The sequence below is a fragment of the Chiloscyllium plagiosum genome, unplaced genomic scaffold (assembly GCF_037043375.1).
Source record: "Chiloscyllium plagiosum isolate Xiang-an unplaced genomic scaffold, Cpla_swu_hap1 HiC_scaffold_27, whole genome shotgun sequence".
NCBI classification, from domain to species: Eukaryota; Metazoa; Chordata; class Chondrichthyes; order Orectolobiformes; family Hemiscylliidae; genus Chiloscyllium; species Chiloscyllium plagiosum.
Genome location: NW_028270165.1, coordinates 36,212,552 through 36,223,752, shown reverse-complemented (window position 1 = coordinate 36,223,752; position 11,201 = coordinate 36,212,552). Strand labels below are relative to the sequence as shown.

The window sequence follows — 11,201 nt, the reverse complement described above, 5'->3', positions numbered from 1 at the left end:
CTCTTCCCAGTCTGTTTCACATTTACTGGCTCCACAACCAAAGTGCTGCAACAGTAGGGTCTCTCTTCCAGTCTCACTGATGCTGAAAACGTACTGAAACAGGAACCAAAAAGCTTGGTTCCTTCTCACAGAATCATGGTCGAAAATTGTTATAGTCCCGATGGATTCAGTGACTGTCAGACATTGACGTGAAATTGAGGACAGCAAATGCTGGAGAGTCAGAGTCAAAGTGCAATGCTGGAAAATCACAACAGATCAGGCAGCATCCGAGGAGCAGTCGAGTCAATGTTTCAGGCAAAGCCCTTCAGCTATTGATATTGAAACTTCCGTCTTCAGATCTTCAAATAATCTGTAAAAAGAGATTACAAAAATCATCACTGTCAGTCCAGGTTAGAAATTCCAAACAAGCAATTCTACTTTACGCAGAACATTCTTTTCTTTTTCCACAAAATTGAAAGCACCATCCCACCCCCTCTCACCCCTCTATTCTCACTCAGCTCAAACTAATTCTCCCCATGGTACTGATTCAGGATCTTACAGAGACCGAAAAGTGAAAACATCAAGACAGACACCTCTGAATTTTGGATACATCCACCTGAAAGTTAGTATCTTTCACGATATGTAGGAGTGAGTAAGTCTGATTTTGGGAAGCAAAAAAAGTACCAATTCAGGATGAACCTTCAATGCAGCTTCTTGAGAAACAACCAGACACGGAATGGTTAACATCTGGGGAGGTGGAGGAAATGAGATATCAAGGCATTGGCACCGACACCAGACAGAAACTGAACATACAGGCATGGCAAACATTACGGGCAAGCCAGAGTCATAGAGATACACAACACAAAAACAGGTCCTTCAGTCCAACTCATCCGTGCCGACCAGATAGCCTAAATTAATCTCGTCTCATTTACCAGCACTTGGCCCATATCCCTCTGAACTCTTCCTATTCATATATCCATCCAGACGCCTTTTAAATGCTATAATTGGACCTACATCCACTACTTCCTCCGGCAGATCATGCCTTACACTTGCCTCCCTCACGCCAAACATACTACCCTCCTGTTCTGGACTTCTCCCATCCCTGGGAAATGACTTTGTCTATTTAACCTATCCATACCTCGCATGACTCTATAAACGTCTGTAAGGTCACCCCTCAGCCTCTGGTATACCGGGGAAAACAGCTCAAGTAATGCACTGCGTGTACTTTTAGCTTCACACTCGCTGAACCTCCCTCCCGTGTAAAACATTGTTTCCCTCCCCAACACTGTCCATGGGAAAAGCCAAGAGTGCTGAGACTCTGGAGTTGGGGGAATGCCACGTAGAATTCCTACAATGTGGAAACACGCCATTCAGCCAAACAAGTCCACGCAGACCATCCAAAGTGTAACCCATGCATACAATTTCCCCTATCCCATTACACTACACTACACTACACTTACTGCACACTCTGGGCCCATTTAGTATGGTCACTTCTCCCGAAACCGCACATCGTGAGACTTTGGGAGGAAACCAGAGCAGCCGGAGGAAACCCACGCAGACACGGCAGGGAGAATGTGCAAATTCCACACAGACAGTCGCCCCAAGGCTGGAATCGAACGCTGGTGCTTGGTGCGGTAAGGCAGCAGTGCTCACCACTGATTGTGCTACTTACGTGTGCAAAAGGAGGTGGGGCCTGGGAACTTTGTTAATTGTACCACACAGTGGATTGTTGAGTCAGGTTAAATCTCACGGGATCCAGGGAGAGCTAACCAACTGGGTATAAAATTTAGAAGCGCGTTGTTGTAGATGCTGGAATCCTTCCTGAAAACAACAAATGCTGAAGATCACAGTGGGTCAGGCAGCGCTGTGCCACTCTATGACCGGATAGTGTGGATGTGGAGATGATGTTTCCACTAGGAGAAGGGTTGAGGATGCCAAGTCATTGAGGGCATTTAAGACAGAGATAGGTTCTTGATTAGTAAGGGGTCAAGGGTTATGAGGAGAAGGCAGCAGAATGGGATGGAGAAATATATCAGCCATGATCGACTGGTGGAGTAGACTCGATGGGCCAAATGGCCTCATCCTGCTCCTGTGTATTATTGTCTTAAAGCGGAGCAGTAGTCTTAAGAGGTTCTCACACACTATTTCAGAATCCTGAAGAGGAGTTGTTGGACTGGAAACCTTAACTCTGCTTTTTCTCCACATATGCTTCCAGTCCTGCTGAGTTTTTCCAGTGTTGTCAGTTTTTGTTTCAGTTTTCCAGCATCCACAGTTCTTTGTCTTATTTATCACAGTCATTTCTTGCCTTTCCCAAGTGTCTGGAACTTCATCTCCCTGATCTACAAACTGTTCAGTTACCCTAGAAATGACCGCTATCTCCTTATCAGTGTAGACCTCTTTGTTGCAAAATGATTGTTCAATTCTGTGACCAAAATAATTGCATTCGTAATTACTTACACCAGGGACTCTCAATATCTCAGGCAAGAACACAGCCAGATTTTTTCAGACAGTACATTTATGTGATTTGATACAAATCCCTATTCCCTACTTTACCAGCGTGCTGCTGGGAATGGAGGGTTTGAGTTAAGAAGAAGCTGGGACATTTTTCCAACGAAGCCTAGCAAGTTGACAGATAACTTTATAGAGATTTTTAAAATCAGGAGGGGGAAAAAATAAGGTGTCATTTCCTGGAGGCTCAGAATATTTTATTGCTCCAGAAGGTGTAAAAGGGGGTCAAAGATTCAGCAGAAATCGAGTAGAGCTGAGAACAGACAACATTTTACTCTGTGGGAACAGGGGGACCAGAGGACAGAGAAATCAGGACCTGAAATCGAGCTGACACCAGACTACCATGTTATCAGTGCTTTGACAATGGCACTTCTGTGCGGGGCAGGTTGAATTATGAATTGAATAGTAACTTCCTCAAGGAGACTGTGCAGGAAGGGCCGGGCCTGTCTCTGTGGCGCAACTGGTCAGCGCGTTCGGCTGTTCACCGGAAGGTTGGTGGTTGGAGACCACCCCGAGACGGTGCGTTTGTTGTTCACGCTCAAACCGCTTTCTTGGCTGCAAAGATGCGCGTTTTTAATGGTGTCTGGAAAATGTTTCCCAAACGGAAATCTTTTCCACTGAGGAAGCACAAAGGGGTTTCTGAATTGATAGATTTTCTAACGTAAAGGACTACGGATGCTTACAGTCCGAGACAGAAAGCGAAACTGCTGGAGCAACTCAGTACCTGGATGAGGAAAAAAAAGTTCTGAAATGTTGTCTCTGATTCTCTTTCTACAGATGCTGCCTGACCTGCTGAGTTGCTCCTGCAATTTCTGGTTTTGTTTTTAACTGAACGTCCATTTCATCTTTCGGGATGAAACACCCAGACCCGCCATTTGCAGATATTTAACCCTTTCGAAAACTGTGAAGTGATTGGATTCAAACAAACTCTGCAATGATTCACGCTTTCTCAGCTCCACAGGCAGAGAGACCTGGGAAATGATGCTGTCAGTGTGGTTCTGTATTGGTGGGCCGAGTGGTGAATGCGATGGACATGAAATCCATTGCGGGTTCCCCACGCAGGTGTGAACCCTGCCGACTACAGTTGAGAACTGTCGTCAAAAAGAAAGGGAGATTGCTCCACGGTTTTTTTTAAAGATGCAAATCAGTGGAGGGGTTGAAATATTTCAATCACATTGGGACTGGTCGGGAATCTGCAGCCCACTGCCTGTCAGGGTGGAACAAGCAGATATCCCCAGAACTGCTTTTGAGGATATGAGCCAAGTGTTTGGAAATGAGACTAGAACAGTGAGGGGCGTGAAGTCGTGGTCGAAATGAGGCAGGCACCTGAGGACAAAGGTGTTTTATTTGCCAGTGAAAGATACTGCTTCACAAATTTGGTACAATGGAAGGGAAGCAGTGACGGTGGTTATCTTTGGCTGTTCACCTTGTGAATGTTCCCATTGCGGCGCATGTCCGTGTTAACGTCAGAACTCTGCATCATGGCGACGTCAGGTCCGCACAGTGCCAGGGGCGCAATGGATGACGCATCTGACTCCACCTACCTGTTTGAAATGCAGCTCACAGCTTCTTCACACACCCCAATTAATCTTTCTCATTGTCCTGAAGCCGGTTTGAATTCCTGATCTGCAGGAACGAGACTCTTTTCACTGTCTCGCGTCAGTAAGTGTCCCTGAGAACATCAGAGTCACGTCACAGCGCTGTCAGAGGAGGGGAAGCTGAAAGAGCCCCACACGCTGCTCACGGGCACATTTCACTTTTCCCAACTCACCGCCCCAACCACTGCGTCTCCTGGGAGTGGAAAGGGAACAAACACCAAAACCAGTCTCAGCTTTGTAAATCTTCAGGAAATAAGAAAACTGATTATCCCTTCCGGTCTTCCATCCTGGCCTGACAGCGTTGATTTTAAATGGCTGTCCAGTTAGTGCCGATTCGTTTTGGCTGAAAAAAATCTTCCTTATCTCATCCCAGCATTTCTTGCCACAGAGAACTGTGCGGCAGAGTTCATGTATATATTTCCTTGTATGGTATTTTGTAAATAACATTCGTGCGCGGGTTGTTTGTATAGTGTATTTAAGGTTCACGAGCCGTTGTTTAATGCTGAGAGGGTTAAGTTATCTGGAAATCATTTCACAGATGTCTTTAATGTAAAGTAATGTGGCTAGGGTTTCTGCAGACGTTGTGTCTGCTAGTGTCAGTTTGTTGATGTGAAATCGTCACACTGGGTTTATTGGGTAGGCAAAAGTGAGGACTGCAGATGCTGGAACCAAAGTTTTGATCAGAGTGGTGCTGGAAAAGCACAGCAGGTCAGACAGCTTCCGAGGAGCAGGAAAACCGACGATTTGGGCAAAAGCCCTTCATCAGGAATAGAGGCAGGACGCTTCCAGGGATGACGAGATAAATTGAGGGGGGGGGGGGGGGGGTGCTGGGCCGAAGGTAGCAAAGAGTACCATAGGTGAATGGGGGTGGGGATGGAGGTGACAGGTCAGAGAGGAGGGTGGAGTGGACAGTGGAGAAGGGAGATTGGCAGGGAGGACAGGTCATGAGGACAGCGCTGAGCTGGAAGGTTGGAACTGAGGTAAGGTGGGGGGAGGGGAAATGAGGAAACTGGTGAAGTCCACATTGATGTCCTGGAGTTGAATTTATCCGAGGTGAAAGATGGGGCGTTCTTCCTTCAGGCATCGGGTGGGGAGTGAGCGGCGATGGAGGAGGCCCAGGACCTGCATGTTCTCGGCAGCGTGGGAGGGGGAGTTGAAATGTTGGGCCAGAGGGTGATGGGGTTGATTGCTGCGGGTGTCGTGGAGATGTTCCCTCAAGCGCTGTGACTTGACTCTGCGAGGAGTCTCCAGTCTCCCCAATGTCGAGGAGACCGCATCGGGAGCAATGGATACAAGCAATGACATTGGTGGAAGCCTTCTCACGATCGTGGCCCAGGTTCGATTTCCGGCAGGGAAGCAATATAAAATAGGGCTGCGAGGGAGCGCTGCTGTCTCCTTGGTGGTCTAGTGGTTAGGATTCGGCGCTTTCACCCCTGCGGCCCGGGTTCGATTCCCGGTCAGGGAAATATTTCTCAGTGGATCTGTTGCCTACCCATTCTCCTTAAATGCGCTGTACAGTTCCTTATTGGTCTTCGTCGTTACTGGCTCCTGCAGTGTGTCGTGCCTCGTTGAAATAGTGTCCTGATTCAGGCTTGTTTGTATGTGTTGGGATCATTTCTTCTGTAGCTAAGTACTTGGTTCCTGTGCGTTGTTTTCCTGTAGACGCTGTTTTGAATTTACCATTGACTGTTCGCTCTACTGTGACATCTCGAAATGGCACTTTGTTGTTGTTCTCCTCTTTTGTGAATTTTATGCCAGTAAGGATGTTGTTGATGGTTTTGTATGTTTCCTCTAATTTACTTCAATTTTTGATGACAAAAGTGTCATCACTGTGGCGGACAACAAAGTTTGAGTTGGATCGTTTGAAGGGCTGTTGGTTTGAGCCTCTGCATTATTGCTTCTGCTAGGAATCCTGATACTGGTGGTTTCATGGGTGTTTCGTTTATTTGTTTGTAGGGCTTGTTACTGAATATGAAGTGGGTGGTTAAGGCACAGTTCCACGAGGTGGATAGTGCTATCTTTGCTGATGAAGTTGGTGCTGTGTTTATGTCTTTGGTTCTTCGAGTAGTGTTCCAGTTTTCTTTGGCCACGTTGATGTTAATGGATGTGAACAGGGCTGTTATGTCAAAGGACATCATTATTCCATCCTCTTCTAACTTAGTTCTTTGGTGTTCAGGAATTCTTGGATGGAATAGATGGAGTGGCGTGAATCTTCGACTTGGTGTTTTAGACTTCAGTGGAGGCCTTTGATGAGTATGTATGTTGGTGTTCCAAGTAGTGAGACTAAGGCCTGAGGGGGGCTCCTGGTTTGAAGAGGAGGAGAACAACAACAAAGTGCCATTCTTAGATGTCACAGTAGAGCGAACAGTCAACAGTGAACTTCAAACTAGCGTCTACAGAAAAACAATACACGCAAACCAAGTGCTTAACCACAGAAGCAATCATCCCAACACGCACAAACGAAGCTGCATCAGGACATTATTTCAATGAGCCACTACACACTGCATATAGAGGATTATAAAATCATGAGGGGTACGGATGAGGTGAACAGCAGGTGTCCTTTCCCTCAGCTGGGGTTTTCAGGATCAGGGAGCAAATATTTTGAGGTGAGTAGAGAAAGATTTTATAAAGACAGGACAAGGATCGTTTTTTAAGAGAGTGGTCTGAGTGCAGAATGAATGTCCAGAAGAAGTCATAGAGTCATAGAGATGTACAGCACAGAAACAGACTGTTTGGTCAAACTTGTCCATGCCGACCAACTATCCCAAAACAATCTAGTCCCACCTGACAGCGCACGGCCCCATATCCCTCCAAACCCTTCCTATTCATACACCTAACCAAATGCCTTTTAAATGTTGCAATCGTACTAGACTTCACCACTTCCTCTGGCAGTTCATTCAATAAACGTACAATCCTCTGCGTGAAAACGTTGCCCCTTAGATCTCTTTTGTATCTTTCCCCTCTAACGCTAAACCCATGCCCTCTCGTTCTGGACTCCCCCACCCCAGGGAAAAAGACTTTGTCTATTTATCCTATCCATACCCCTCATGATTTTATACACGCAGAGTTACAACGTTTGGATAAGTACATGAATATGAAAGGTTCGAAGGTTTATGGGCAAACACTGGTAGGTGGGACGAGTTTAGTTTGAGAACATACTCAGCATGGACGAGTTGGATGAAGGGTCTGTTCAGTGCTGTCTGACTCTATGACTGACCTGTACTGGTCTTAAAACCATTTTCTTACCTCCCCCCATAACCATCCACTTCTTTGTTGTTCAAAACTCAGATGAACTTAGCCTTGAATATATTCAATGACCCCACTTCTGAACTGAATTCCTCTTCGTAATATACCACTTGCCTCGCTCATTGCCTGCTGCATCTGCCCGACAACTGGCATTGACTGGTGTGGAGGGACTCTGACACCCCTTTATACATCCATACATCATTCCTGATGAAGGGCTTGTGCCCGAAACGTTCACTGTCCTGCTCCTCAGATGCTGCCTGACCTGTTCTGCTTTTCCAGTGCCACATTTTTCGACTTTCACCTCTCGTCCTCACTTTCTCCACATTCCAATATATCACCATTTAAACAATGCACTGCTTTTTTTTAAACAGCCAAGGCTATAACTTCACATTGCGGCACTGCACTTGCCATGTGTTTGCCAATTGAGACACAGACCTGGACCAACTTCGGGAAGAGGCAAAACACTGAGTTCTGAACAAAAACCGTAGCACACTCAAAACGTCGGCTCTGTTTACCTTTCCACAGATGCAGCTCGACCCGTTGGCTTTCTGCAGTATTCGCTGTGTTTGAACTGATCGAAGACAATGGTAATTCTGGGCGGGATGGTTAAATTACGAATGGAATAGGAGCTTCCTCAACGAGACTGTGCGGGCGATGCACGTGCCTGTCTCTGTGGCGCAATTGGCCAGCGCGTTCGGCTGTTAACCGGAAGGTTGGTGGTTCAAGACGACCCAGTGACGGAGCGTTTGTTGTTCACGCTCCAACCGCTTTCTGGGCTGCAAAGATGCACGTTTTTAATGGTGTCAGGAAAATCTTTCCCAAACGGAAATCTTTTCCACTGAGGAAGCACAAAGGGGTTTCTGAATTGATTGAATTTCTAACGTAAAGGAATGCGGATGCTTACAGTCCGAGACAGAAAGCGAAACTGCTGGAGCAACTCAGTAGTTTTGGATGTTCCTGGATGAGGGAAAAAAAAGTTCTGAAATGTTGTCTCTGATTCTCTTTCTACAGATGCTGCCTGACCTGCTGAGTTGCTCCTGCAATTTCTGGTTTTGTTTTTAACTGAACGTCCATTTCATCTTTCGGGATGAAACACCCAGAATCGCCATTTGCAGATATTTAACCCTTTCGAAAACTGTGAAGTGATTGTATTCAAACAAACTCTGCAATGATTTACTCTTTCTCAGCTCCACAGGCAGAGAGACCTGGGAAATGAAGCTGTCACTGTGGTTCTGTATTGGTGGGCCGAGTGGTGAATGCGATGGACATGAAATCCATTGCGGTTTCCCCACGCAGGTGTGAACCCTGCCGACTACAGTTGAGAACTGTCGTCAAAAGGAAAGGGAGATTGTTCCACGGTTTTTTTAAAGATGCAAATCAGTGGAGGGGTTGAAATATTTCAATCACATTGGGACTGATCGGGAATCTGCAACCCACTGCCTGTCAGGGTGGAACAAGCAGATACCCACAGAGCTGCTTTTGAGGATATGAGCCAAGTGTTTGGAAATGAGACTAGAACAGTGAGGGGCGTGAAGTCGTGGTCGAAATGAGGCAGGCACCTGAGGACAAAGGTGTTTTATTTGCCAGTGAAAGATACTGCTTCACAAATTTGGTACAATGGAAGGGAAGCAGTGACGGTGATTATCTTTGGCTGTTCACCTTGTGAATGTTCCCATTGCTGCGCATGTCCGTGTTAACGTCAGAACTCTGCAGCATGGCGGCGTCAGGTACGCACAGTGCCAGGGGCGCAATGGATGACGCATCTGACTCCACCTACATGTTTGAAATGCAGCTCACAGCTTCTCAGCTTCTTCACACACCCCAATTAATCTTTCTCATTGTCCTGAAGCCGGTTTGAATTCCTGATCTGCAGGAACGAGACTCTTTTCACTGTCTCGCGTCAGTAAGTGTCCCTGAGAACATCAGAGTCACGTCACAGCGCTGTCAGAGGAGGGGAAGCTGAAAGAGCCCCACACGCTGCTCACGGGCACATTTCACTTTCCCCAACTCACCGCCCCAACCACTGCGGCTTCTGGGAGTGGAAAGGGAACAAACACCAAAACCCAGTCTCAGCTTTGTAAATCTTCAGGAAATAAGAAAACTGATTATCCCTTCCGGTCTTCCATCCTGGCCTGACAGCGTTGATTTTAAATGGCTGTCCAGTTAGTGCCGATTCGTTTTGGCTGAAAAAATCTTCCTTATCTCATCCCAGCATTTCTTGCCACAGAGAACTGTGCGGCAGAATTCATGTATTTCCTTGTATGGTATTTTGTAAATAACATTCGTTCGCGGGTTGTTTGTATAGGGTATTTAAGGTTCACGAGCCGTTGTTTAATGCTGAGAGGGTTGAGTTATCTGGAAATCATTTCACAGATGTCTTTAATGTAAAGTAATGTGGCTAGGGTTTCTGCAGACGTTGTGTCTGCTAGTGTCAGTTTGTTGATGTGAAATCGTCACACTGGGTTTATTGGGTAGGCAAAAGTGAGGACTGCAGATGCTGGAAACCAGAGTTTAGGTCAGAATAGTGCTGGAAAGGCACAGCAGGTCAGACAGCTTCCGAGGAGCAGGAAAATCGACATTTCGGGCTTAAGCCCTTCATCAGGAATAGAGGCAGGACGCTTCCAGGGATGGCGAGATAAATTGGGGGGTGCTGGGCCGTAGGTAGCAAAGAGTACAATAGGTGAATGGGGGTGGGGATGGAGGTGACAGGTCAGAGAGGAGGGTGGAGCGAACAGTTGAGAAGGGAGATTGGCAGGTAGGACAGGTCATGAGGACAGCGCTGAGCTGGAAGGTTGGAACTGAGGTAAGGTGGGGGGAGGGGAAATGAGGAAACTGGTGAAGTCCACATTGATGTCCTGGGGTTGAAATTATCCGAGGCGAAAGATGGGGCGTTCTTCCTTCAGGCATCGGGTGGGGAGTGAGCGGCGATGGAGGAGGCCCAGGACCTGCATGTTCTCGGCAGAGTGGGAGGGGGGTTGAAATGTTGGGCCAGAGGGTGATGGGGTTGATTGCTGCGGGTGTCGTGGAGATGTTCCCTCAAGCGCTGTGACTTGACTCTGCGAGGAGTCTCCAGTCTCCCCAATGTAGAGGAGACCGCATCGGGAGCAATGGATACAAGCAATGACATTGGTGGAAGCCTTCTCACGATCGTGGCCCAGGTTCGATTTCCGGCCAGGGAAGCAATTTACATTAGAGCTGTGAGCGGGCACTGCTGTCTCCCTGGTGGATTAGTGGTTAGGATTCGGCGCTTTCACCACTGCGGCCCGGGTTCGATTCCGGGCCGCAGCGGTGAAATTTCTTTCAATCTCCAGCGCGAGGTTTCCAATGTCTTATATCAGAAGGAGCAGTCAATGTGTTGCTCGTATTATTAGAATTGTACATTTTTCAGGACTGATGGTTCATTGTTTCCTCAGCATTGTAAAGTTTACTGGCAGCAGTGGGAGGGGTGGGCTGTTTTCACTAGAAACATAGTTAAAAATCCAGTTATAGTCCAATAGGCTTATTTGGAAGTACGAGCTTTTGGATTGTTGCTCCTTCGTCACGTCGCTGTACAGCAGGATCATAAGACACAGAATTTGTAGCAAAATGATACATTGAACAAATCTCGACTGCTTTTAAGTGTTTCATCTTTAGAATGGGTTGCAGGTTTCAGTTCATTAGTATATAAATCCCAAAACTTCTTTTAAGTCACAGTCTCGAGATAACTTAATGTTTTACAAAGAGGTGCCATCTCAGCTCAGACAATGCATGAAAGATGTGAGGTTCGAGTCTGTCTTGAGTCATACTGGTTCTGTTTCCAAAGTAGGAATTTAGAAAATATTACATGGATTGACTGTCTGCAGATTGTGCACTTTTTGAGCAAAATAGAAT

General features: G+C 46.7%; 1 non-coding gene across 1 annotated transcript; it reads left to right on the top strand.

Moving 5' to 3' along the window:
* Positions 1-5,478: 5,478 nt before the first annotated feature.
* On the top strand, positions 5,479-5,550 carry trnae-uuc (transfer RNA glutamic acid (anticodon UUC)). The gene has a single exon. It is a non-coding gene; the product is annotated as a tRNA-Glu (tRNA).
* The last annotated feature ends 5,651 nt before the right edge of the window (positions 5,551-11,201 follow it).